At 42.5% G+C, this 27686-nt stretch overlaps 1 protein-coding gene across 9 annotated transcripts in view; it reads left to right on the top strand.

Annotated features, from left to right (window-relative positions):
- LRRTM4 (leucine rich repeat transmembrane neuronal 4) overlaps positions 1–27686 on the top strand; it is a 799408-nt gene that overhangs the window by 384138 nt on the left and 387584 nt on the right. The window lies entirely within an intron of this gene.

The following is a 27686-nucleotide window of genomic DNA, read 5'->3' as shown; positions in this document are numbered from 1 at the left end:
CTCCTATTACCCTCCAACCCCTGTCCTGATTTTTCACACTCGCTGTCTGGCCACCCTACCATTCAACTGCCCTAGCTGTGTCTGCTCCTGAACCAGTGCCACATGAATGTTAACCTGCACTGATCCCCTGTGAGCTGTAGAGGAGGGATTAGGGCCCTTTGCTTCACTATAACCTCCATTCATTTCCAACACCTGGGTCTGCATTTGTGGACAGCTGCACAGAACCTGGGCTGAATTTTGATCTCGGTACAGTAAGCTATTAGTCAAACAAATACCCAAGCAGCTGAAATTAAGCAAGAAAGCTTTGAAAAGCCGACCTGTCTCATATTTATCTCATTGCTTCTCCTTCGATCAAAGCATATGGGTAGGAACAACCTGCTCATTTTGATTCAACAGCCTGCTTTTACTTTACACTACCATCTGCTGTAAAGAGATAATGACTAGTTTTAAGTCAAGCTTGAAGGCAAAAGGCCCCGGGGGGGGGGGGGAGTTAACTGTTACATTCCATCCTCTAGTCCCCTCTGCTGAAAAAAGGCAAGGAATTGGCAAGATGTTTCCTGATGTTCATTCATTCAGTGTGGTGTAGCTGCACCATCTCCAGGTACAGCATCTCTGAATGCTGATCTCCAGTGGAACCCTACTAGTCCAACTACTCTCCAACTGCTAACTTTGCTTACTTAAATCATGGCTAACTGATATGAGATTTTTTCCCCTATCCACTCTAAACCCCTTATTTATCTGAGTGCTTTTGACATGAAGTATAGGGTTGAACTTTGAGAATATGTGTATTGACTGTGGTCATCCTTAAAATAAACAAAACAAATCTTTACAGTTGCTCGATAGATGGATCGAGCCTTCATTACAAAGGTTTGCTGGGTAATATTCTATGGCCTGTGTTATGCAAGAAATTAAATTAGATGATCCTAGTACCCTTAAAAATCTTTCTTTTTCTTTCTTTAACTAGGTGAAATGTAAGTGCACAGAGCATAGCCATGTAATCCTTTTTTTTCTTTCTTTCTCTTATTTAAATGTCTCCCCTCTCTATAGTATCTGAGTGTTTCCTAAGGATTTAAAAGTGGAAATTAAAATAACTATCTTCCTTCTTTGTCAGCCTGTGGGAGAAAGAGCTTCATTTGTCTGTAGGGAATTTTATTGTTTGTCATGTGTGTGTGCATGTAAATAAGGGTTCTCTGTGTGAGAAGAATTAAATGAGGGAAAGGTAAACTGAACAACTGAGTTTTGATTTTGATTCCGGAATTGTTGAGTTCTGTTGTCATTACAGTAATAGTTAAAATTTTCTCTATCCAAGTTTAAACAACACTACAGAATGTTATTGTTGCTGGCACAGAGGCCCGAGGTGACAGCAACAGTGGTTTGTTGCCCGGTGTGCTTTGCTTTTAATAAACACACCAAGGTGGAGAAGCAAAAAAAGGTTTATTTGAGCCCAAATAAGGTGCAAGGGAGACATAGCAATCTCAAATCCTGCACACAGATACAAGCGGTTTTTCTCTCTTTATACATAACTTCAGCTAAGCATTTCCATCACCCCCACACTCCTCCTCTTCCCCCACCTTTTATTCCCATGCAGCAAATACACTTTGCAATAGCAATTACCTTAAGCAGTTAAGTCATACTTGGCAAAAACCACTTTAGCTCGTTAGTAACTTTTCTGTGAACAGTTATCTTGTTTTACTTTTCTGGATCCGTTATTTTGCCCCCACCCTTAGCCAGGTGTAAGCAGGCTTCATCATTATTTTCTGGCAGTACCACAGTTGAGCTAGCTGTTGTACATTTCATTCTTGGTTACTGGCCTGCTAGGTTGATTAAAGTTTAAACATAAACATGGAAGCGCTTTGGTCAGACATGGAGTGACTTTAGTTCATTCAGGCCTACTACAGAAGGCTTTATTGACACTTATGGCTTTCCACCCTCCTGAGTTACCTAGGGTTATGCCTAGTGACACCAACATTATAGATTCGTAGACTTTAAGGTCAGAAGGGACCATCTAGTTTGACCACATGCACATTGCAGGCTAGAGAACCTCACCCACTTCTAACCTCTGGCTGAGTTACTGAAGTCCTCAAATCATGGCTTAAAGATTTCAAGTTATAGAGAATTCACCATTTAAACTAGTTTAAACCTGCAAGTAACCCATGCTATAGAGGAAGGCAGAAAAAAACCCAGGGTCTCAGCCAATCTGACCTGTGGGGGAAATTCCTTCCCATCCCCAAATATCAATTAAACTCTGAGCATGTGGGCAAGACCCACCAGCCAGACACTTGGGAAAGAATTCTCTGTAGTAACTCAGAGCCCTCCCAATCTAGTGTCCCATCTCTAGCAGTTGGGGATTTTTGCTACTGGCAGTTGTCAGTGGGCTACATGCCATTGTAGGCAATCTCATCATACCATCCCCTCTACAAACTTATCAAGCTCAGTCCTGAAGCCAGTTAGGTTTTTTTTTGTCTCCACTGCTCCCCTTGGAAGGGTGTTCCAGAGCTTCACTGCTCGGATGGTTAGAAACCTTCGCCTGATTTGCAAGTTTTTAAGTGTCTATGCTGAATATTACATTTATTGTGGGTGTGTTGTGTGTCCTTGACTTCACTGCAACAGGCAAAACACAGAAATTATCCAGCGTGCAAAAATGTTCAAGTACGATCAATAGATTTAACACAGTGGTTTTCAACCTTTTTTTTCATGTATGGACCCCTAAAACATTTTGAACGGAGGTGTGGACAACTTTTGGAAATCTTAGACATAGTCTGCAGACCCCCATGTTGAAAATCACTGATTTAAGATATTGTCAGAAAAGCACATTGTATGATCTTATTAAAAGAAAGGCCTTCATCCTGAGTTTATGCAAAAGATAATGAGACAAAAATAATGAAATTTCTGCCCTAAACCTGGTTATATCTGACATAAACTCTAGCCATTTCAGTAAACAAGCTACTGATGGATTGAGATTCTTTAGTTCAGAAGACAGAGACACTTCAGATGCTATTTAACAAGCCTGCAATAGAAAGTTAATAAAAGAAGTTAGTAATGAGTTTAAGCACTGGACGAAAACTCAGCTTAATTATACTATTATTATTATTTATTTATTATTAAGGTACTGACTAAAAGCTCCAACTGAAATCATTAAACTAGGCACTGTACAAACATATAATAATAGACCATCCCTGCAATGGAGCACTTACAATCTACATACACAAGAATGACACAGGATGGGAAGGGAAACAGACACACGAGGTAACATGATTTGCCCAATGTGACACAACAGCTCAGTGGCAGAACCAAGAATAGAACACAACTTTTTAGAGACCCTTTGCAGTGTCCTAGCCCAGGGACCACGCTGCTCTTCCCACTTGTATGTCCATTTAACATGTTTAGCTGAAGATCCATCCCACAATTGCAGAGAGCCAGCACAAGGGCTATTATCACTGGAGTGGTGCCTGTGAAGCTCTCTTCACAAAGTGGAATTTCACTCACAACACCTTGCTCCCCACTTTACCTTAATCCTGATTTTTCCAAATAGTACAGCTACGTACAGCACCTTTGCTGGATTTGAGTGGTGGTTTCCCTATTTTTCAAACTTGGTTCTCATTTTTTAAAAATAGCTCTCCCTTATACTCAATGACCTTCAAAATCCCAAATGCTTGTTCATAGCTCTGATTCGTTACTACCCATCCATCTAATTATCATTGTGCCTTGATGGATGATTTAAAAGAAATCAGGGCCAGCAAATTCCTGCTCTGGTTCTACTAGCATTTGTTAATGTTTTAAATTATCATGAAACTGAAATGTGCTACTTTTAAAATGTAGAGTGATGTGATTGCCTGAAGCCTCTCCATGTGTTAATTAAATCATCATAATTGTAGTTTCTAGAGACTGACAGGTTATAAATAGTATATACCCCCCTCCCCAAAGCAATTTGGTATGAATGACAAGCAAAACTACTATTGTTTAAACTGTACATCTAACATGAGTCCTTCCTATTTCAGACTCTATATCTTGACTGTTATTTCATTGTCCTGAAATAATCAACAGTGCCTTTCTTAAAAGCTGGGCAATTACATTGTTCTTTATGGACACTATACAAAATGAGGCAACTTATGTTCAGGGTCAGCATCATCCATTTAATTTGACAGGTTGCATGATGAGAAGAACTGAGGATCAGGATTTCACAGGTAGGTTCCTCTACCCAAGGAGGGACCTAATCCACCCTGTTGTAAATGGCAAAGAAGGAACCAGCATTCTAACCATATTAGTAGAGAGAAAGGAAACAAGTAGGAGCTGCTAGCATCCTCATCCTCTTTTCCAGCGAAGACAGAATGGTAGAGTTACATGAAACCCAAGCAGCTTTGGTTGGCCTGGGATCTGTGCAAAGTTTTTTCCTTCACTTTTGATCAATATTGGTTTTCACCATATCATTCTATCTAGACTAGAGAAGAAAGCATTGGAAAGTATACTTGCTTGGAACTTGAGCTTTCAGCACATGTTCTATGCCTTGCCATCCACAGACATTTTACAAATGCCAGTTAGAAACTCTTGGTATTAACACCTCCTCATCAATTTTTGGGAGTGTACCACATCCACCCTGACTAATGTGGCCTTCAACACTGGTTCTCCACTTGTAAGGTAACTCCCTTCTTTTCATGTGCCAATATATATTTATGCCTGTATCTGTAATTTTCACTCCATGCATCTGAAGAAGTGAGGTTTTTTACCCACAAAAGCTTATGCCCTAATAAATCTGTTAGTCTTTAAGCTGCCACCAAACTCCTCATTGTTTTAGTTAGAATCAGAGAATCATAAGACTGGAAGGGACCTTAAGCGGTCATCATTTGCGCCATTTGGTTGTAATGTGTGAGCTGAGTCTTTAACTGAGCATGGTGTAGGCTGCAATGGTTTTCTTCCGCTGGCATGGGAAGCCAGAGTTTTGCAGCTGCACCAGTTCGGCTGTCCACCTAAATCCAGCCCACTGTGGGGTATTTTTCAAAATGTGTGAAACAGTAAAGCCCCTGCTTCCAGCCACAGTGCTAAGCGCTATGGATTAGGTGGGTGATGGCAAAACTGTTTTGCTGACATGACTGCTGAACAGTATTGTACAGACACTCATACCCCATAGGGCTAGCTTGCCTTCATTATAATCTGCCTTTATTATATTCAGCAATCATGGAAGGAACCTACAGGCCTGTATCCTGTAAGACATTGGCCTCAGCACTTGGCATAAGGCTTGAGGCCTATGGGTTTTGGCATAGATAAATAACTCAACGGTAACCCCTAAGTTTTGGAAAACTGGAAATAGAGTGTAAGGGAAATTTTGTGCATAATGACATCATCCAACTACAGAAATGTGAGTGAACACCGGCTTTTGGAAAGTTTGGGAAAGAACATCCAACCGCAAGCATGCCGTGGCAATGAATTGATATATATGATAAGAAGTTCAGATAATTAATATACTAGCCTATCATATACAAGTTGCATCCCAGCCTGTGGGCGGGGAAATGTAGCCTGTTGGAGGTGCTAGAATGACGGCCGATGGTGGTGAGGGGGAAGGTGATGGGGATGAGGAAGACGATGGCTGACATTTCAGTTTGTGCTGCAAAGGATGCTGTGAGGATATGGAGGTGCAGATGTACATTCTGTATCTTTACCTACCTTCCTGAGTCGGAGTGTTTGTGACTATGCTAAATGATTAAATAATTAATCAACTATTTGTAAATATAGAAGAGTACCTATAGTGTGAGTGTTGCAAGTGTGCACATTGGGGTTCCCAACTATATAATAATTTGAATAATACTGGGCCTGATCTTGAGATGTGAATCTGTCAAGAATCAAAGTGATAACTGGGGATTCTTAAGTAATCAATACAATTAATACATAATCTGTAGATCAGGCTACAGTGGACAGATAAAAAATTGCAAAGAAAAACAAGGCAACTTGCCATGTGCCTCTGAAATGCATTCTGAGCTCTAGGTTTGAATTCATGGCAGAACTTAGGGCCAGATTTTAGCGCCCTGATATGGCCCTTTTTGCCATTCCAATGATGCAAAGTAACCATAAAACTGGCTTAATTTGCCATTTCAGAGTTTACCCATTCAAGGGCATGACCAGACCATCTTGCCTGTATAAAGGACCATCCAGGGACATTACCAGCCAGCATAACTTAGAACAGCAAGGGAGGAGGAGGAGGATGGAGGGATGAAAATAGCACATGCATCTCCAGCTCTCTAAGGGTTAAAGCCCTCCATTCAGTTACCTGTGCATCTCTCATAATGTTCAGAGTATTATAAGTTTCCACAGCTTTACCTCCAAACCAGGGTTAGCTGTAGGGAGGGAGCAGCGATTACCAACAAAGGAGAAGTGATATGATGGAAGGCACATGCAGTGAGGCTTTTGGTCTGCTGACTATTGTGATATTGAAACTACTGGGAGCAGATGCGAAAATAAACCGTAGTGTAGCTCCCCTTCATTTTATCAAGATAAAAATTAGTGAAGGTCTGTTGGAGATCTCTAAGCTGTCATGTTCTATGCACTCTCATTCTGGAAGAGAGGCCATTGAAGGGATCTTCTGACTGACTGAGCCTTGCTTATTACAGCTCTGACTAGTGGGATGGTGTATGTTCACCATAGCCCCACACCCGTCCCACTAACTCCTCCCCCAGAGCTGCCCAGTCTCTACCCCCTCCCTCAGCATGGATTGTAGATCCTGTGGTGTGGGATCACTGATGGTGCCACTGAGGCAGCATGACTTTTCTGTCCATGTCCAGAGGATACCCTCTGTTTGTGGATCTGGAAGGCAGCATGGTCTAGTGACTAGAACATTGGCTGAGACCTGAGGTTTATTCCAACTTCTGCCATTAGCCTGCAGTGTGAGTTTGGCCAACTCACGTCAGGGTAAACTATCAAAGGCACAAATGGGAGTTAGGTGCCCAACTCCCATGGTCTTTCAATGGGACTTGGGCACCTAAACTGCCCTTTGTGCTTTGAATATCTCTCCCTTCCCCTCTGAGATTTTTTTCCTCTCCCACCCTTTCTGGGTCTTGTCTATTTAGCCTGCAAGTTCTTTGAGGTAGAGATTATCTTGCTTTGTGCACAAACAGCACCTCACACAATGGGACCCTGATTTTGATTAGGGATCTGTCTCTAGGGTTTAATATAATATAATCTGGACCTTGGATAGATGCTACCAAATTGTTTTTTTGTTCTTGTGGTCAAAGTCTGCCTGATGTGGGCTGCTTTGTCTATGTCTGTTATTATGGTGCCTATTCAGTTCTTTTTAAAATGTCTACATTGCATTCAGATGTAACCGAGACTGGCTTGCAGCAATTCAATTGTCTTCTCCAGTGACTTTCTGCAGTGCAGTAAAATTGCATGATTTTAATGACTTTCTAATCCATTCCTTTCCCCAACATTATCATTTTCTTTCCCAGAACCTCTAAATCATATGTTAGGCTTTTGATTTAAAAAAGCCTTGTCAATGTCACATGCAAAGTGAAATGGGGAAATAAAGGTAGCTCTTGTGTTTCCCCATTTGGAACATGAACTGTACAAATCAGACCAGGGGTCAAGTTACTGGCATTTCACATCAGCACAAGTTTGCCTCTGTAAACAAACTCTACAGTGCTGTGTTTTTTCCTTCATATTTTGTCTTTATTTGCTCAATATACTGAGTCCCAAAGTGCAAAAAACATTTTGCACCCTGCCAGATTCATCTTGTGCTGTTTATTATTGATCCCCACGCATTTATTATATTCATTAGCCTTCAAGAGGTAAGTCCGCTCTTTCTTTTATTTTTTTACTATTATAGATCAGCGATTAGACTTCTCATTGTTGATCCAGATAAGAACTTTTTATATAGACAATAGGAACCAAGAGACATGAATAAGAGAATGTCTGCCATTATCTATTCTATTACAGCTAATGAAGACCAAAAGAGGGGACAATTCACTCTGATAAAGATAAGAGATTCATAGAGGGATAGCTGAGTGGTTTGAGCATTGGCCTGCTAAACCCAGGCTTATGAATTCAATCCTTGAGGGGCCATTTAGGGAAGTGGAGTAAAAATCTGTCTGGGGATTGGTCCTGCTTTGAGCAGGGGGTTGGACTAGATGACCTCCTGAGGTCCCTTCCAGCCCTCATATTCTATGATTTTAAGGCCAAAAGGGACAATTAGATCTGGTCTGACCACCTGTGCGCACAGGCCCTTAGAACTTCACCTAGTTACCCCTATATTGAACCCAATGGCTTATATGTGACTAGAGCATATCTTCCCAGAAAGGCATCCAGTTTTGATTTGAAGGAGAATTCGCCACTCCCCTTGGTCGTTTGTTCAAATGGTTAATCACTCTCACTGTTAAAAATGGTTTAAACTGGCCATCCTCTTGCTTTTTGTTATGTTGCCACACACCCCCTCCCCCTCAAGGCTGCTTGGGTAGGGGTCCTGTCTTCCTGTTTATACTGGTCTGTAAAGTGCCTAGAGTGCTGTTTGCCCTGTAGCAAAAAGTCCCTCTTTCTAACCTGGATCCCCACGTTGTACCCCAACACACAGAGGCAGATTAAAATCTAAACTGATCTGATGTCAGAAATAGGATTTAAATAGTATTTGGTAGCCCAACAATATACAGGAAGCAGGTCATAGGGATACCAGTGTAGAACATTGCTCTTGTAATGCCAGAACTGTAAAGCATTAAATTTCCATGGGCGGGAAGTTGAAGAAAGTCAGAGTTTATGAAGACGATAATTGGAAACGGACTTAGTATACAACTTGCTTTCAAGGTTTGGAATGTTTTTAAGAAATAATTGCAGATCTTATAGCATGCATCTACAGGAGAGACTACAAATGTATTTAATATTTTTTCTTTGTTTAAAAAAATGTAGCCTGTCAGGATCTGTGAATGTTCATGGATTTGGGATTATTATTATACATAATATATTAGTTTCATAAGAGCACTCAGGACCCAATTAGGATCCAGGCACCCTTGTTATTTGTATTGCAAGAATATCTAGAGGCCGTAACCAAAATCAGGGCCCTATTGTGCTAGGTGTTGTGTACACACACACACAATAAGAGACAGTCCCTGCTTCAAAGAGTTTACATCTAAATAACCGACAATACAAAGGGTGAGAGAGGGCACAGAAGTGAAATTACTCCTCCAAGGGCACATAGCAGGTGAGTAGCTGAGCCAGATTAGAACACAGACTTCTTGACTCTCAAGAAAATGCCTTATCCACTTGGATGCACTGCCACATTGAACATGACACTGTCCAAACAGAACACAGTCCGTGCTACAAAGAGTTTATAATCAAAATGGGAAATTCTTGGCTGGGGGAGGGGAAGAAACAGCCTGTTCCCAGCCTCATTTCATGAGGATTCTGGATTCTAAATGTCTCCTGCATATAGACCTGCTCTAATGACAGTTATTTTTATGTATACTTCTTGATGAAGCCTGCTACATCAAGAAACTAGGATTCAGGAAGTTAAGTCACTTCATTACTTCTGAAAAATTTCCCATATATAACATTTACATGATGATGGTGCAGAAACCTTGTTACCTTTATAACTTCAGATACCAAGACACAAGTACAATTTTGGGGCCGGATCCTGTCAGCTGTGGAGCTCCACTGATTCTCAGAGGGAATCAAAGAGGTTCAAGTCATTACAGGATTGGGCCTTTTTCCCATTCATACTTTTATAAGATGTTTTTTGCTCTCTGTTGTATTTTTTCTTCTTTTTTTTTTTTTTGCAGATCCACAAACACAGAAAGCAAATGATGCATCAGATATTTGCATATACTTTTCTGGGATTATATCCAACCAAATGTATATATTACATTGTTTTATGGCTTTATTTTTATGGCTTTATTTTTTTTTTACGCCCACCATGTTTCCTACATAGCTGAGCATAATCATAGTATCACCTGCAACAAGGCGGGCAGGCATTTTTCATCCTCCGAAAACCTATACCACGGATGATGGAGTTTTCAGTTGTCTCTGTCAATCAGTTGAGTGCTTGTGTGTGTATTCCAGGAAAGCTGAGTTTGGTACCTCTTCTCTGTCACACGTGTACATACCATCACTTGCTTATTTAAGGACAATGGGTAGGTATGTGGGAATGCATTCTGTCTTCTAGCATATCCTCGTCCAAATGGAATTCACTGGGATGCATGCAATTAAATGGATCCCCAGAGTGAAATCATACTGATAGGTAAACTGTACTCAGCAATGTGTGTCCTCAAACCAATAGGTCCTCCTGGAAGCAGAACTCAACGGGATGGATTTGAGGGGCCTGTAAAAGGGGTTTGTAACAAGTGAGTAGCTCTGAAGTGACTGGGGGTGGGACAGGGGTCAACTGGAACATCTGCTTGTGCATAAAATTTCCCATCTTCTCTCTCCCACCTCCTTGCTGTGGAAAGAGTTTTGAGAGCTTTGGAACTTGAGGCTCTTCCGTGGCCTCAAGCAGGGGCAGCAGCATCTTCTAATGGATAAAACTCTAGACTTGGAACTGGCAGACTTAGGTTCTATTCCCATCTCTGCCACTGACCAGCTGTGTGACCTCGGGCAAGTCACTTCCCCTCTCTCTGTCTGTTTCCCCATCTGTAAAATGGGAATAATGAGAAATGAGACTTACTCATGGTTCTAAAGCACTTTCAGATCTGCATAAAAATTATTATATGTATTATAATTATAATTTTATTATAATTTATGGTTGCTTTCCCTTCAGAGCTCTCTTGAGTATATGTGGAGGCTGTGTGCTGGATAGCAGAGCTGGTCAGAAAATATTTGTTGTTCCCATAAAATTTTCAACAAAAATGAAAAGGTTTTCAACAATTTATTTTCTTCAAACGTGGTAGATTTTTCTTCAAAGAAAAGGAAACCCCAAAATAAAATATGATTTGGTTTTTAGGAATTGAAAACTGAAAACCCATTTTTTTTTCAGTTTCTGTTCTCTAAACAATAATCCATTTTTGTTGTAAAGAAATGAACCTTTTTCTTGGAAATTTCCATTCTGTAGAAAAATCAGTCTTCATTTAAAAATATATTAATTAAACAACAAATCCTATCAGTTCAGTAGTATTAGTTGGAATTTAAGCCTTGAAAAGGTAACTACCTTTATTTATTTTCATTATTATTTGTAGTGTGGTTGTGCCTCAAAGCCCCAGTCGTAGATTAAGGCTCAATTGTGCAAGGCTTTGTACAAACAAGAACAAACTGATGGTCCCAGCCCCAGAGAGCTTCCAATCTTAAGTTTTACATTTCTGCTTTAAGAAGCAGCATATTAGTTCATAGCTAAAGAGTAATAGTTAATTTATTCCCCTAAAATGTGTGTCACAGAGACAATACACATGACACAAAGGGACATATAAGAACAGCTGTGATCCTTTCTGATACACAAACCATTAGCACAACCGCTTTATATCTCATCCCCTCTGCTATCTTAAATAATTATTAAATATCTATAAAAACTAGTAGGACAATTGAATTCGGCTCAAGGGAAATAAGGAAGCCCCTTGCTGCTGCATCTTTCTTTTTGATAATAGCAATATTTTGATTTATAACCCAGCACGGTACTATTTCCCATCTATGCAATGATAGTACCTTTACAGTGAGCCGCAAGCTTATTATTTCAGGTATAAAAGTTTTTGGTTATTTAATTCCACCTTAGATGTGGTGTAGGATGTTTCTTCCCCTTCTTTCCCATCTACACCCACGATCCTGTCTAAAGCAAGCTTTTATTTTTACCATTGTGTAACTGCAGCTTTCGTCTCCTAGCCCTATGAAAGAAAGCATCTGTGAGGCTTGCAGTTTTGTCCACCGTCCATGCCTTTATGTGGAAGTTTTCCCTCTGCTGAACCATGCCCTCTGCAGTCTCTTCACAGAATGCTGCTACAATTGCAGCAGTACATTTCCTCCAGCACTAATGCCTCAGCAGCAACTTTGACTCCAGGCCAACATTTAAAATATGAAAAGGAAAGAAAGAAAGAAGGATGTTAAAAGCAGCCTGAGTCAAATAATGTTCCATGCTGTGTTAGAGCACCTTTCTCAAGCACAGAGGGCTCTTATGATGGCCTATTAATCAAGGAACAAATACAAGCTTCTGAATGAGCCCCTGATAAACACATCTGAATGCTGTGGGTAAAAGAGTGAGTCCAAAACACTGGGAGTTATTTCACAATGAGTGTGTGTGTGTATTTTTTTTTACCAAAAAGCAGCAGAATAGAAATGGGAGGTGAATTTGTGATTTACACCTGCCACTTACATTCAAAAAGTCTAATTTGAAATCAGAAATGTGTTGACATAAGTGAAAACAATTATTTAAGGCAAACAATGTGTCACCCTGACACATTTGGCACCTGGATTTAATATGTTGCATATAAGGCACAGCATTTGCAAGGAGGAGGGTTGGATATTTTTTTTTATGACCTTACAAATATTGCTATGGCCATAGAGGCAATCAGATGATACAATAATATAAAGAAGCTACACAGATAGTCATAAGTGCTGGAACTAAGGGGCGGGGAGCTGCCGCACCCCCGGTTTCAAGTGGTTTCCATTATACATAGGGTTTATGGTTTGATTCAATGGCTCACAGCACCCCCACTATACAAATTGTTCCAGCGCCCCTGCAGACAGTCAGGTGCATGGATGGAGAATTTAAATTACTGGTGTAGAATAAAACAAAATTGAGATTCAATATAATTTATAGAGGGCTAATCCCAAACCCATCAAAATCCAAGGAGAGAGATCCAGTGACTTCATTAGGTTTTGTATTAGGGCCTGAAACCACTGAGTGTTATGTTTACTCTTAGTAAGAGGGTGACCAGATGTCCTGATTTTATAGGGACAGTCCTGATATTTGGGGCTTTTTCTTATATAGGCATCTATTACCCCCCACATCCGTCCCGATTTTTCACATTTGCTATTGGTCACCCTAACTCTTACATGGTTCGAAGCAACAGTATTGCACTGTAACTAGGCATTCCTGCAGGGCAGGTGTGACACTCCACTGGTTGCCGAGAACAAGGCTCTTGCACCAAGAGTGGCAATACTGTACAAAAGGAAAGGGAGGAGGCCAGATGTGGATTTGCTGAAGGATCAGGCAAAGGAGTCAAGAGGGACAATGTCCATGAGACTGGCTAGAGGAGGCCCACAGTGGGTTTTAAAAATGAGGGCAAGTTTGATTTGGATGTGGAAATGAACCGAGAACCAATGGAGTGCTGAGAGACTGGTGGTGCCGTCATATGGACAGAGATTCCTGTCAAAGCTGTTAGCCTTTAACAGCATAGTTGTTCATTTAGACATTACCACAGAGAGATTTCTTGGGGCAGGGGGCGAGACAGGGATTGACCTTTGTTCTACCTATAAAAATTGCAATGGCAAGGCTTCCCAGAGCCCTCTTGAATCTTGATGGTTTCTCCTTGACTGTAGGCAGAGTAATACAAGCAGTAGTGTCTGCACTTTACTAGTACCATGTCATGGAAATAATTCATGGATTAGGTACGGTATGCATTTGCTATTTCCTGCTCAAATGAGCACACCACATATTTTTGCTTCTGGATTTCTTGGCCCAAATTTTCCAAACTTGTCAATTAGCTTGTAGGCAGGTCACACCTTTAGGTCTGCATTTGTGTAAAGCATGTCATTGCCTACATATTTGCATGTGCACGTACCAGGCTTGCAGATGCTGCGAATTTTGCAGGCCAGAATGGATTACTTTTTTCAAAATGAGTTCCATCATGTTTCCAGGCCTGTATTTGCATATCTAATACTCATGTGGAAAACTGTGATCCAAATGAATTATAGGTAGGGTTGTAAAAGCAGCTGGCACTGGTCTAACTCTGCTCCCATTGACATTAATAATAAAGCTTCCATAGACTTCAATGGGAGCAGAGTTAAGCCAACCATGAGCCCTCTGTGGGATAGGTTCTTTCATTCCTTTAACAATGTATAATATGTTCAGATAATAAAAATTAAGTGTTCTTGAACAGACGATACTAGAGAAATTGAAAGAATTGTACAAACAAGAATTAATTTAGTTTTTTGGCCAATTTTTTTTTCTGAAAATGGAATTTGGATTGAAAGAAAAAAATTTTAAAAATGGTTTAAAATTTTTCATGTTTTCAGCATTTGTTTAATTGTTTTTCTTTTTTCCTTTCTTTTGTTTCTCAGTAGAAAAATAGAGAGAAATGACGGTCAGGAACTAAATCCTTTCTTTAAAAAAAAAACAAAAAACCCAGAACAAAACTTTCCATTTTGTTTAATTTTTTTCCATTAAAAATGATTTTGAGGCGAAATTATTTTTTAATTTCACCCAGCCCTAGCACAATCATGAATTAAATAGTTCTTGGAACGCCCCTATGATGATGATGGGTAATTTTATCCCCATTATCAGAGGAATCTGAAGTACAGAGAGGCTAATTAGACCAGGTCCTCAAAAGTATGTAGGTGCCTAACTCCTGTTGTGTAAAATGGAAGTAAGGAGCCTGAATATCTTTGAGGATCTGGTCCTCAGTGATTTGCTGAAGGCTGCCAGGGAATATGTAGCAAATCCAGGAACAGAAAACAGCTTACAAGATTCCCAGTCCAGTGTTTTAATTGCTGGAGCATGATTGCTCCTTAGTATAACGGTGTTAACTTTTAAGTTTTAAGTGTGCTTATTATGAGGGAATTGAATTAATAAATGAATGTTCTTTTAGTGGCATCCTAAATTACATTGCTAAATTTCTGCTCAGTTATATCTAGGGTTCCTTGCCAACAGAGACTCTAAACCTTACCTATAAGATGATACAGCCTGGAATGTACACAGTTTGCTGCCAAATATCTTCTAAGATACTTGGAAGCTTAATGGTAACAAAGGAGAATTTGATTCCGACTCCCCTGAACTAATTAATTTAAGTTTTTTTAAATTAGAGTTCTGCAGAAGCCGGGTTATTTTCACTTGCATCCAATTAAATTCTCAAGCTTTTGCTTTATCCATATGCTACTGTCTGATAAGCTTTGTTCAGGACTGCAACTCTGTTGAGAGTGATCCTGGGTTTAATTCTTTTGTTTATGCGTAATGTATCCCTTAGTTAAAGTCTTGTTGTCTTCCCACAATGAAGGTCTTTCTGTCATATGAAAAGTGCTTCATAGCAGGTTAGGGCCATAGTTAAAGTTTTTACTCTCTGTTTATGAAATTCGTTGTGCTTACAAAAACAAAGAATTCGTATGTCAAAAAATGAAATATACATTGACTGAGAAAATCGCTTTATTATTCTTATGATCTACTATGTACAATATTTTGCAAGTTCACCACTACCTGATAGGCACAGAAGCCAGCGTATCATTAACCAAAAGGATGCTTTCCTCATACTATATAGCAATTATCCCCAATATACATTAAGCATTAATAAATGATTTATAGATTTCCTAATATACATGAATAGTATATATTGAAGATAGTAATAAGTACATCAAGAGGAAGATGCTATAGCTGGCTATAATCCATATAGAATTGGATTCTATTAGAATCTGTAACAATTGATTATCTAGTTATTAAAATATCTATTAATCATTAACCCGGTATAAGGTATTTATAAATGCACCCTCAGTTTATAAAGTATGCCAAAATAATCTATAGTCATAAACAATTGAATGAGCTCACAGAAGTAATGTCTGCTACTGGTTTAGCCAAACTAGGCTGCACTAGCTACAAATTATGCTATATTTTTTAGAGATGTAGGTTTGGATTGTCATTGAAATAAACACAATATAAGCCAAAAGGTTGAAACTTGGGACATAGATTTTCAAGAGAGACTTGCATTTTGGACCCTTCAGTTTTTAGGTTACTAACTTGTAACAACTTAAAGGGAAGCCTGAATTTCAAAGGTAACAATACTATTATTACTCATAAAAATAATAAAAAATATTGAGTATACCGGAAATCAACCCCATTTCATCTTGAGCACCCTACATCATTTAGAATGGAAACTGGGAAGGAATCAGTTTTCCCATCCCAAATTGGGAATTTGAGATTTTGAAATAATTTCCCATCCCAAATTGGGGTGAAAAGTCAAAATCTCAAAAAATTTACACAAAATATTAATCTGGAAAAATGTGTATTGGGACAATTTGAAATGTTTCATTTTGATAATTTTGAAATATTTTCTTTCAATTTTGACCCTTTCTAATTTTGTATTACTTTTAAAATAAAATAACTAAAATTTCAAAACAAAAAGTCATTTTGAACCAAAACTTTTTGTTGAAAAATGTTGAAACAGCATAGTGCCTTAACCACAAGACCATTCATTCTCCCTAATATTAAAAAGAGAGAGAGAGAGAGAGAGAGAAACAGCACTTTACATGGTATATGTCCTATGATATCAAAGATTCAAGTGAAGTAGTAATAGCCATGAATAAGACCAAAGTGAGAATTACTGTGTTTAGTCAAAGCAGCAAAGAGTCCTGTGGCACCTTAAAGACTAACAGACATATTGAAGCATGAGCTTTCATGGGTGAATACCCACTTTGTCGGATGCATGTGTGTTGAGTCGGTATGTAGAGATATAAAGCCCACAGAAATAAATCTGTAACCTTTGTAATTTAGATTCAATAGAGCAGTTTAAATTTGGGGGATGGGAAGAGATTTTTTTTTTTTGGTTTCTTATGTTTACTGAGTCAATATTTATACACCCCGTCTCATTGGACACGGATGGCTTAGAGTTTTCCCTGTACATCAGGCTATAGCTTTGTTTCAGTAAGTGGCTATAGTATTCATTTCTGTTCAGGTAAGCACTTAGATTTTTTTTCCTTCTCTCCTTCTGTTGATTGCTAATTAGGTGGATGCCAGGTCTGCTTTGTTTCCTTTTTAAAGCATTTACTTGGGACTATTTCATCACCGTCTCTGAATCAAGCAACAGCGTGAATATCAAAGAGAGAGCTGTTAGAAGCTTTGCTTGCCACCTGTCTTCTTTCCAGTGAGTCAGTTTGGATTTTTCATTTCTACTGCTGCATCCTTTTGATGTTTTAGCATCTGAAACATGTCTCTCCCCCTCCTCCCCTGCTCTTTTTGGCCTCTCTGGTTGGTTACGTATGAGACTCAGCTGATTACTTCAGGGAAGGTCCTTGAACCTGCCAGGTTTCTTTATGGGAAGGATCCTTAGAAAAGGCAGTTGCTTTGGTGCTGTGTATTTTAAGAGTGCTTGATATGATACCACCCCCATCTTTTACAAGGCTATATTAAATGTTGCAGCAAAAGATTTCCTACACTTCAAAAGCTTCATCATGTTTTATATCCAGCTCTTGCTTTGAATAATCATAATGATCATTTTTATTTGCATTACAGTACCACCATGAGGGCCCAACTGAAACTGGGGCCCCCCTTGCACTAGATGATGTACATACAAATAGTGAGAGACAATCCCTGTCCCCAAAGATCTTACAACCTGAAGAGACAAGACATACAAAAGGTGCAACTGGCGCCTCCTGCTAGCTGTCTTGGGAATTAGCGCTGCATGGAAGTGCGCCCTCTTCAGGTAGTGCCTCGCCACCATCACTCCTGCTTTGAGAGAGACATCTCTCCAAGGACTGCAGCATTCTCTTCAGCGACACAGCCCTCTGGCCGTGTCACAGCCTGTGCTCCCCCCTTCTGGGGGACCTGCAGTCGGCTGTTCAGCCACTTAGAATCATAGAATATCAGGATTGGAAAGGACCTCAGGAGGTCATCTAGTCCAACCCCCACTCAAAGCAGGACCTAATCCCCAACTAAATCATCCCAGCCACTGCTTTGTCAAGCCTGATCTTAAAAACTTCTAAGGAAGGAGATTCCACCACCTCCATAGGTAACTCATTTCAGTGCTTCACCACTCTCCTAGTGAAATGTTTTTTCCTAATATCCAACCTAAACCTCTCGCACTGCAACTTGAGACCATTACTCCTTGTTCTGTCAAAAGGTACCACGGAGAACAGTCTAGATCCATCCTCTTTGGAACCCTCTTTCAGGTAATTGAAAGCAGCTGTCAAATCCCCCCTCATTCTTCTCTTCTGCAGACTAAACAATCCCAGTCCCCTCAGCCTCTCCTCATAAGTCATGTGCTCCAGTCCTCTAATCATTTTTGTTGCCCTCCAATGAACTCTCTCCAATTTTTCCACATCCTTCTTGTAGTGTGGGGCCCAAAACTGGACACGGTACTCCAGATGAGGCCTCACCAATATTGAATAGAGGGGAATGGTCACGTCCCTCGATCTGCTGGCAATGCCCCTACTTATACAGTCCAAAATGCTGTTAGCCTTCTTGGCAATAAGGGCACACTGTTGACTCATATCCAGCTTCTCATCCACTGTAACCCCTAAGTCCTTTTCTGCAGAACTGCTGCCTAGCCACTCGGTCCCTAGTCTGTAGCAGTGCATGGGATTCTTCTGTCCTTGTTGAACCTCATCAGATTTCTTTTGGCCAAATCCTCTAATTTGTCTAGGTCCCTCTGTATCCTATCCCTACCCTCCAGCATATTTACTACTCCTCCCAGTTTAGCGTCATCTGCAAACTTGCTGAGGGTGCAGTCCACACCATCATCTAGATCATTAATGAAGATATTGAACAAAACCGGCCCCAGGACTGACCCTTGGGGCACTTCGCATGATACTGGCTGCCAACTAGACATGATCCATTGATCACTACCCGTTGATCCCGATGATCTAGCCAGCTTTCTATCCACCTTATAGTCCATTCTTCCAGCCCATGCTTCTTTAACTTGCCAGCAAGAATACTGTGGGACACCATATCAAAAGCTTTGCTAAAGTTAAGGAATAAAACGTCCACTGCTTTCCCCTCCTCCACAGAGCCAGTTCTCATCATAGAAGGCAATTAGGTTAGTCAGGCATGACTTGCCCTTGGTGAATCCATGCTGACTGTTCCTGATCACTTTCCTCTCCTCTAAGTGCTTCAGAATTAATTCCTTGAGGACCTGCTCTATGATTTTTTCCAGGGGCTGAGGTGAGGCTGACTGGCCTGTAGTTCCCCGGATCCTCCTCCTTCCCTTTTTTAAAGATGGGCACTACATTAGCCTTTTTCCAGTCATCCGGGACCTCCCAGGGGATCCTGCCCATCAGTTCCCTGAGGGAGTCACAGTCTGCTTTTCTGAAGTCTAGGGTCAATATTCTGCTGCTCTCCTTTCTTCCTTGTGTCAGGATCCTGAACTCGACTATCTCATGGTCACTGCCTCCCAGGTTCCCATCCACTTTTCTTCCCCTACTAATTCTTCCCGGTTTGTGAGCAGCAGGTCTAGAAGAGCTCTGCCCCTAGTTGGTTCCTCCAGCACTTGCACCAGGAAATTGTCCCCTACACTTTCCAGGAACTTCTTGGATTGTCTGTGCACTGCTGTATTTCTCTCACAGCAGATATCAGGGTGATTGAAGTCTCCCATGAGAACCAGGGCCTGTGATCTAGTAATTTCTGTTAGTTGCCGGAAGAAAGCCTCATCCCCCTGGTCTGGTGGTCTATAGCAGACTCCTAGCATGATGTCACCTGTGTTGCTCACACTTCTAAACTTTATTCAGAGACTCTCAGGTTTTTCTGTGGAGCTCTGAGCAGTCATACTGCTCTATTACATACAATGCAACTCCCCCACCTTTTCTGCCCTGCTTGTCCTTCCTGTACAGTTTATATCCATCCATCCATGACAGTACTCCAGTCATGTGAGTTATCCCGCCAAGTCTCTGTTATTCCAATCACATCATAATTCCTTGACTGTGCCAGGACTTCTCAGTTCTCCCTGCTTGTTTCCCAGGCTTCTTGCATTTGTGTATAGGCACTTAGGATAACTCACTGATCATCCTGCTTTCTCAGTATCAGGCAGCAGTCCTCCCCTCTTGTGCTCTCCTGCTCATGCTTCCTCCCAGTATCCCACTTACCACAGGGCTTTGGTCTCCTTCCCCTGGTGAACCTAGTTTAAAGCCCTCCTCACAAGGTTAGCCAGCCTGCTTGTGAAGATGCTCTTCCCTCTCTTTGTTAGGTGGAGCCTGTCTCTGCCTAGCACTTCTCCTTCTTGGAACACCATCCCATGGTCAAATAATCCAAAGCCTTCTCTCCGACACCACCTGTGTAGCCATTGGTTGACTTCCACGATTCGACGGTCTCTACTTGGGCCTTTTCCTTCCACAGGGAAGATGGACGAGGACACCACTTGCGCCTCAAACTCCTTTATCCTTCTTCCCAGAGCACGTAGTCTGCAATGATCCGCTCAAGATCATTCTTGACAGTATCATTGGTGCCCATGTGGAGAAGCAGGAAGGGGTAGCGATCCAAGGGCTTGATGAGTCTCGGCAGTCTCTCTGTCACATCGTGAATCCTAGCTGCTGACAAGCAGCACATTTTTCGATTTTCCCAGTTGGGACAGCAGATAGATGACTCAATCCCCCTGAGGAGGGAGTTCCCGACCACCACCCCCCGCCTCCTTCTCTTGGGAGTGGTGGTTGTGGAAGCCCCATCCCTAGGACAGTGCATCTCATGCCTTCCAGTCGATGGAGTCTCCTTTTGCTCCTTTCCCTCAGATGTATCATCTAGTCCACTCTCCGCATTAGTACCTGTGGAGAAAACATGAAAGTGGTTGCTCACCTGTATCTGCATTGCTGGTACATGGATGCTCCTCTTTCTTCTTCTGGAGGTCACATGCTGCCAATTTTCTTCACCGTCCTTCTGTCTCCGCTATGCAGCCGGGGGACAGACCCTTAGTGGCTACTGCAGCGATTGTCTGGCCACTTTCTTGTGGCCCCAACATCCTCTTTGTGCTTGCCTCTTGCCCTCAGCCTCAAACCCCAGCAGCAAGCGAGGAGTTCTCTCTCACTCCCCAAGTCCCTGCTAGCATCTCTTCTCTGTCCAGGGTGCTGGCAGTTCTCTCAGCTCTCCAGAGAGACTGTCCTTTCTCCCTGGGCTCTTAGCAAAGAACTGCCCTCCTCTGCACTGCAGCTCCCTTTTTATATGGGCCTGCTTGTCCCTGATTGGCTGCTCCCTTCAGCCCTTCTCTGATTGGCTGCCTCTAGCGCAGCCTCTCTAGGGCTGCCTTTAACCCCTTTTCTTCCCGTGAGGGGCAGCTGCCCCATCACAGCAAGAAAAGAAGGGTTATTGTCCTCATTTTACAGATGGGGAACCAAGGCATAGAGAGATTAAATGATTCACTTTAGGTTACACAAGTAGTCTGTGGCATAGCCAGACATTGAATCTTCATCTCCTGAATTCCTGTGCAGGGCCTTGTTGCAGTCTAATACTTAACCACAACCACGACCACTTAACCTCACCCATGTTCTTCCCTGTTTTATTACTACAGAATAAAGGCCCTGATCCTACAACTCTGACAGACGTGCACAGCCCTTCTGAAAAGGACTCCAAACTAGAGCCGGGGTCTACCTATTTAGCTAAGACTGCAGGATTGGGCCTAGTAACTGGAATTTAGGTGGGCTCTTTACTCAACCTAATTCACTAATGTCCAAATTTCCCATACTGCCCTTTATGGCCCCATCCTTAACCTCCTCCCATACGCAAAAGTCGCATAGAATTTAATAGAAAGTAGTTTTGTTTTTGGTTTTTTATATATATACAAACACACACACACAACTTTGTTTTATATATATATAAAAAAAATAAAGTTCCGTGTGTGTGTGTGTATATATATATATAGAGAGAGAGAGAGACACACACACACACAATTTGGATTACCGTATTGAATATAATCTCTTCCCCCATGTTTATAGGACAAGCTCCCTCCTGTCTGACATATTGGAATTAAATTGGGCTGATCAGTTGATCAATGTACAGGATCTGAAAAGCATCCTGTACATCGCTTGGGATAAAGTTCTCTAGCTGGGTGCAGTAGCAACTCATATTCTCTGTGGACCAGCACAGAGAGGAAAACACGGGAAGGGATTCTGCCCTAGAGGCACTGGGGACTATGTCCCACTTCAGAAAGAATGTGGGAAATTCAATGCAATTTATGTTCCGTTCAGTTCAGTGTGCTATTCGTGCTTATTATTTTAGCTGCACTATGTTTCCATCTCTGCTGTGAGGGATGCGCTGCCATGAGGAAGCAGCTGATTTAGTGCCTTGGAGTCTTTCCAACACATATTCCAGTAGGCGGCTCTGCAGCAGCCACAGGACTTCAGTCTTGGTGTCCATTCTTCTTTTAATATCCCATTAGCCCAGTATCCTAAGGACAACTTAGGGCTTAGACCTCTCCCTGTCTCCCTTTAATTAATAAGCACAAGCGTATCTTTAACTGGATCTCCACTGGTCACTGCCAGCCTTTGGCATAAAGCCAGGTCTCTCCCTGCTCTGGCTGCACAGCCATTTCTTCAAATACCCAGACAGCAGGCGGTTTGGTAGAATCCTCTTAATTAGCACACCCTGGTGGGAAGTGAAACATGCCAATTAAGAGATTTTCCTGATCCTCTGATGCTCATAGGGATGTGTTGTGCCAGAGAGAGAGGCTTCCTTTTTTTGACTTATTTTTGTTTTTGTTTTTTAAAAGAAAGAAATAGGGACAAGGCAAAGTATTATTTTTAAAACCTATATATATGGTAAGATTGACTCATTTAGCAGCTATTACAGAACAGAAAAATAGCCTAGGGAGAACAAAGGTCCAGGCACAGTGGGAGGTTTATGTGCCCAATTCTGGAAGTTATTGACAACCTCCTGCAATGCACTGAGTCCCCCATCAACTCCTATTAAAGTCAAGAGGTGTTGGGAGAACTCAGAGGCTGGCAGGGGGCACTCAGCACCTTTTGAAATGGGGCCAGATGTCAGCAAAACACAATTTGTGCTTACGAATTGGCTTGTAGACACAACCACATATTGCACTGAAGCGTAGCAAGGTAGAAGGAAGGATTTTGATCTTACTTTCACCAGTGTAACAGTGGCTGTGGGTCTGGAGAGCTCACGTGAAAAGTAATCCGATCCTGATCACTGTACATCTAGTCTGTCAATGTGAATCCAGCCCTAGTGGCTAGTGACTGATAATTCCAGCACTATGTGCTGATAGAGTTTGCTGTTCTCGGTTTGCTTCTCTATGGACCATCTCTACCTTGTTCTGTGTTTGTACAGTGCCTAGCACAATTGGGTCTTGGTCCGTGACTGGGGCTCCGAGGCACTACTCCAGTACAGGTAAAGAATAGTTTCAGAAACCACTCAGGAAAACAGGTTGGTGCTTCAGCAGAGACACCAGGAATTATAGATAGAGTTTTCCCCTCCCTCTCAGGATTGAACTGCTCTGTGGAGAGGCTGGCACAGCTTTTGCACCTGGTTGGTGGCTGCAAAGGGGACACCAAGTCCACAGGGCTGTCAGTCTGATAAACTTTCACTAAATCTTCCCCCCACACACACACACACAAACCAGCTGCTGTAGTCATTGCACATTCTGACTTTCTATGCAGTTTATTTAGCTCTGAACTCAATAAAAGAAATAGAGTACCCTTGATAACGTACGGTAGAATGCACACACTCCAGCTGTTTGCTCTCAGATACCCTGATAGCAACAAAATAGTTAAAACTTGCCCCCTCAGAATTCTTCAGCCCAGACCCTCTCATATCTCTCCCACCCTGGAAATGAAGGACAAGGATGGGTGTCTTACAGCATCAAAGGGCTTGTCTACATATAGAGTTAATCTGAAATAACTATTTCACTTTAAGTTCACACCCTGCCTTATTCTGGAAAAACTTTCAGATGTAGACAAACCCTTACTAACTTGTGTTGCCAGCTCTTCAGATTTTAAAATCAGTCTTATGATATGTGGTGTGTTTTGTAAAGTCCCAGTTCTTTGAATCAGGTGAATATTTGAGTATCTAACCTTTTTTTTTAAAGCAAGTTTCTAGTCCTCATGGTTGTGAAGAAAAGCTGATAAAAGTGAAAAGGTTTAAAAATGAGAATCCAAAAAACCAGGCCCACAAATGTATATTTTTGAAACTATCTCATCAGGGCCGGTGCAACCACTTAGGCAAACTAGGCGGCCGCCTAGGGTGCCTAGTGGTTGAGGGCGCCTAAAAGCCCGCTCAGGTGAGGAGGTGGAGTGGAGGTGAGCTGGGCGCGGGGGGGGGGGCACCTGCAGTAACGGGAGTGGGGAGCGCACAGGGGAACCGCTCCCCGCCCCAGCTCACCTCCACTCTGCCTCCTCCGCTAAGCACACAGCCCCCGCTCTAAGTCTCCTCCAATTGGCGCCGCAAGCCTGGGAGGGGAGGAGAATTAGAGCGACGCTGGTGTGCTCAGCGGAGGAGGCGGAGCCAAGGTGAGCTGGGGCGGGCTCCCCGGGCGGGGTTAGCTGCCACGAGGGGGCTCCCCAGGTGGGGTTAGCTGCCGTGGAGGGGGGGCTCCCCGGGTGGGGTTAGCTGCAGAGGGGGGTAGCTGCTGTGGGGAGATGGGGGGCGGCGGGCTCCCTGGGTGGGGGGCTGGGTTAGCTGCCATGTGGGGGGGCTTCCTCTGGTGGGGAGGGGCAGGTGGGCATGGTTAACTGCCACGAGGCGGAGGGGAGGTTAGCTGGGGGGGGGGTTGCAAGGTGGAAGTTTCATCTAGGACACAAAACTTCCTTGCACCAGCCCTGTATCTCATTATTTTTTGAGACAATCTTATGATTCCTTGAGGGTGTGACTCATGATTTTTTAATGTTTGAAGTTGGCAATGGGGTAGAACCTAATTTAAGGGACCACTATTTTTCTCATTCGTTGGTTTTCCTCTGATTGAATATGTCACACTTAAAGAATACTAAGAACTAGTGGTATTTTCAAAATAGCTCACTCTTTGGATTTCAATAGGAACAGCGTATCCGAGTGGTAGCCATGTTAGTCTGGATCTGTAAAAGCAGAAAAGAGTCCTGTGGTATCTTATAGACTAACAGACGTATAGGAGCATGAGCTTTCATGGGTTAATACCCACTTCGTCGGATGCATGGGACGAAGTGGGTATTCACCCACGAAAGCTGATGCTCCAATACGTCTGTTAGTCTATAAGGTGCCACAGGACTCTTTTCTGCTTTTAACAGGAACGGAGTTAGGCCAACCCTGAGCACCTTAGAAAACCCCACCCATAGTATCTAAGAGTACATCTACGCTATTGGGGATCGATTTTATCGCGTCTACGGGGATCGATTTATTGCGTCTAGTGTAGATGCGATAAAATCGATCCCTGATCACTCTGCTATCAACTCTGGAACTCCACCGCGGCCAGAGGCGGAAGCGGAGTCAACGGGGCAGATACACTATTCACGTAGCTGAAGTTTTGTATCTTAGGTTGACACCACCCCCGCCCCCCCCAAGTGTAGACCAGGCCTAAGGCTTTGTCTACACAGGCAAGTGAAAGACACAACTTCTGTCATTCAGAGGTGCTTTAAAAAAAAACGCGAAACACAAAAGTTTTGCCCATGACAGGCACCAGTGTGAACAGCACTGTGTCAGCAGGAGCACTCTCCTGCTGGCATAGCTAACACCACTCATTGAGGATGGAAGTTTTTTGTCAGCAGGAGAGCTCTCTTGACATGGCTGTATTGCTAAAAGCTGCGTAGTGTAGACATAGCCTAAGCTAGGGTTTCTCAAACTGGGGTCACCGCTTGTGTAGGGAAAGCCCCTGGTGGGCTGGGCCAGTTTGTTTACCTGCCCCGTACAAGGTCCGGCCAATCGCGGCTCCCACTGGCAGCAGTTTGCTGCTCCAGGCCAATGGGGGCTGCTGGAAGCATCAGCCAGCACATCCCTCAGCCCGCGCTGCTTCCAGCAGCTCCCATTGGCCCGGAGCAGTGATCTGCGGCCAGTGAGAGCCGCGATTGGCCGGACCTGCAGATGGGGCAGGTAAACAAACCGGCCTGGCCCCGCAGGGGCTTTCCCTACATAAGCAGCGACCCCTGTTTGAGAAACGCTGGCCTAAGCATTGTTATAGAATAAAATAAGAGAAGCCTAGATCCCACAGACAGTGACCTCTGCTCTTCCTCTCCTAGTGTTTTCTATAGTATGTCCTATAGGTAGACTCAGGCTACAACACTTGAATCTGGATCAGGAACGTACCCTCGTTCTCTGTTTGTTTGGTTTTTTTGTTTTTGTTTTTTCCCCCCTCTACAACAATATGAGCCACTGGCAGAATTTTGATTTAGCTTTGAGTTCTGTACAACCCCAAAGTGTGTGTGTGTGTGGGGGGGGGTGACATGTTTGGATTTCAGGTTTTGGTTTGTCCCCAGGTCTCATGATTGCTTACGTAACTTGTCATCTGAATAATTAGGTGTCGTTATTTTGATAGAGAGGAAAGATTGTTCAATGGTTAGGGTGCTGGAGAAAGGAAGGATTGTCCAATGCTTATGGTGCTGGCTTAAGTCTTAGGAGACCCTGATTCAATAGCCAGCTCCACCACAGACTTATTGTGTCACCTTGGGCAAGTCACTTAGCCTGTCTGTGCCGCAGTTCCCCATCTCCAAAATGGCATAATAGCACCGTCCTGCTTTACAGGGATGTTGAGGATAAATACGTTAATGATTGGAGACACTCTGGTATTATGGTGATGTGGGTTACATAAATACCTAAGAAAGAAAGGTAACTTCCAGATATTACAGTATAAAGCATACAGGGTTGTTTTTTTAAAAGATATTTCTAAGTAGGCATGTCCTGTATTGGTGACTCATGTTTTTAAACACAAAAGGTTATTAATTTCCATATAAACCCAGAAGGCAGTATGGTTCCTTGACAGGGCACTGGGTTGGGAATCAGGAGATCTGGGTTCTATTCTCAGCTCTGATATTACCTGTTGTGTCACCCTTGACAAGTCACTTCCTTTCTCTTTGCCTCAGTTTCCATTCCCACCCTCTGTCTATTTGGATTTTAAGTTTTTTTGAGCAGGTTTCAGAGTAGCAGCCGTGTTAGTCTGTATCCGCAAAAAGAACAGGAGTCCTTGTGGCACCTTAGGTCTGGTCCACACTAAGAAGCGGGGTCGAACTAGGGTACGCAAATTCAGCTACGTGAATAGCGTAGCTGAATTCGAAGTACCCTAGTTCGAACTACTCACCCGTCCAGACGCCGCGGAATCGAAGTCCGCGGCTCCAAGGTCGACTCCGCCACCGCCTTTTGCAGTGGTGGAGTACCGGAGTTCGAACTATCGCTTCCGGAGTTCGAACTATCGCGTCCAGATTAGACGCGATAGTTCGAACTCCGAGAAGTCGAACTCACCGCGTCGACCCGGCTCGTAAGTGTAGACTAGCCCTTAGAGACTGCTGAAATAAATTTGTTAGTCTCTAAGGTGCCACAAGTACTCCTGTTCTTTTTTGAGAAGTGATTGTGTTAGTTGGAGCTTGTCTGGTGTTTAGCACAATGAGCCTCAATCTCCATTGGGTCCGTTAGATGCTACTGAAATACAACTAATAATAAATCTTCCCCTTTCAAATCTAGCATCTCTCTCTCTCTCTCTCTCCCCCCCCCCCCTCTCCCCCTGCTGCTACAACTGAGAAGAGAAAAGAATACAAAAGCATGTGAAAAAGGTAGCTCCAAACATCTGCCTTTTCAGTGTTCAATGTGGTCTGATGGGTCGTTGTCCAGAAGCCTATTACGAAGTAATGAGAACCATTTAGCTCTTTCATATAGTCTGATTGCCTGAATCTGCGTAGAGTTAGAGATGGGAGCACAGACCAAATAAACTATACTGATCATTCTCTCAGATAGGGAGGCCATCTAAGTTGTTTTAATTCAAAGAGAAGTAATC

This window comes from Mauremys mutica, chromosome 2 (assembly GCF_020497125.1).
Source record: "Mauremys mutica isolate MM-2020 ecotype Southern chromosome 2, ASM2049712v1, whole genome shotgun sequence".
NCBI lineage: Eukaryota > Metazoa > Chordata > Testudines > Geoemydidae > Mauremys > Mauremys mutica.
The sequence above is the reverse complement of the archived record's forward strand: the minus strand, read 5'-3'. Positions and strand labels throughout refer to the sequence as shown.